Here is a 1,472-nt window from a genome sequence, read left to right on the forward strand (position 1 = left end):
CTCCCGCCCTGACTCCTGCCCGGCACGAGGCCTGCCACATGGCCAATCAAGCTCATCATCATCTGCGCCCCCAACCCCGCCGGGGTTCACCAAACCTTGTCCGCAACCATCGGCCGAGAAGAGACGGGAAAGGGTGTCCGGGGACCACCTAACCCTAACCCTAAGCGTAACCCTAACCCTAACCCTAACCCTAACCCTAACCCTAACCCTAACCCTAACCCTAAGCGTAACCCTAACCCTAACCCTAACCCTAACCCTAACCCTAACCCTAAGCGTAACCCTAAGCGTAACCCTAAACCTAACCCTAACCCTAACCCTAACCCTAACCCTAACCCTAACCCTAACCCTAACCCTACCCTAAGCGTAACCCTAACCCTAACCCTAACCCTAACCCTAACCCTAAGCGTAACCCTAACCCTAACCCTAACCCTAACCCTAACCCTAACCCTAAGCGTAACCCTAACCCTAACCCTAACCCTAACCCTAACCTTAACCCTAAGCGTAACCCTAAGCGTAAGCCTAACCCTAACCCTAACCCTAACCCTAACCCTAACCCTAACCCTAACCCTAAGCTTAACCCTAACCCTAACCCTAACCCTAACCCTAACCCTAAGCGTAACCCTAACCCTAACCCTAACCCTAACCCTAAGCCTAACCCTAACCCTAACCCTAACCCTAACCCTAACCCTAAGCGTAACCCTAACCCTAACCCTAACCCTAACCCTAACCCTAACCCTAACCCTAAACCCTAACCCTAACCCTAACCCTAACCCTAACCCTAACCCTAACCCTAACCCTAACCCTAACCCTGACCTTGACCCTGACCCTAACCCTAACCCTAACACTACACCTAACCCTAACCCTAACCCTGACCCTGACCCTGACCCTGACCCTGACCCTGACCCTGACCCTGACCCTAACCCTAACCCTAACCCTAACCCTAATCCTGACCCTGACCCTAACCCTAATCCTAACCCTGACCCTGACCCTGACCCTGACCCTAACCCTAACCCTAACCGTAACCCTGACCCTGACCCTAATCCTAATCCTGACCCTGACCCTGACCTTGACCCTGACCCTGACCCTAACCCTAACCGTAACCCTGACCCTGACCCTATCCCTAACCCTGACCCTGACCCTGACCCTGACCCAGAACCTGACCCTGACCATGACCCTGACCCTGACCCTGACCCTGACCCTGACCCTAACCCTAAACCCTAACCCTGACCCTGACCCTAATCCTAACCCTGACCCTGACCCTGACCCTAACCCTGACCCTGACCCTGACCCTGACCCTTACCCAACCCTAACCCTTACCCTGACCCTAACCCTAACCCTGACCCTGACCCTGACCCTAACCCTAACCCTAACCCTGACCCTGACCCTGACCGTGACCATAACCCTGACCCTGAGCCGCTGGACCCTGTGCGAAGTCGCTGGGGAGGTGCCAGGGCCCATTTGGCAAGAAGTAA

Source organism: Acipenser ruthenus, chromosome 56 (genome assembly GCF_902713425.1).
Source record: "Acipenser ruthenus chromosome 56, fAciRut3.2 maternal haplotype, whole genome shotgun sequence".
Taxonomy (NCBI): Eukaryota; Metazoa; Chordata; class Actinopteri; order Acipenseriformes; family Acipenseridae; genus Acipenser; species Acipenser ruthenus.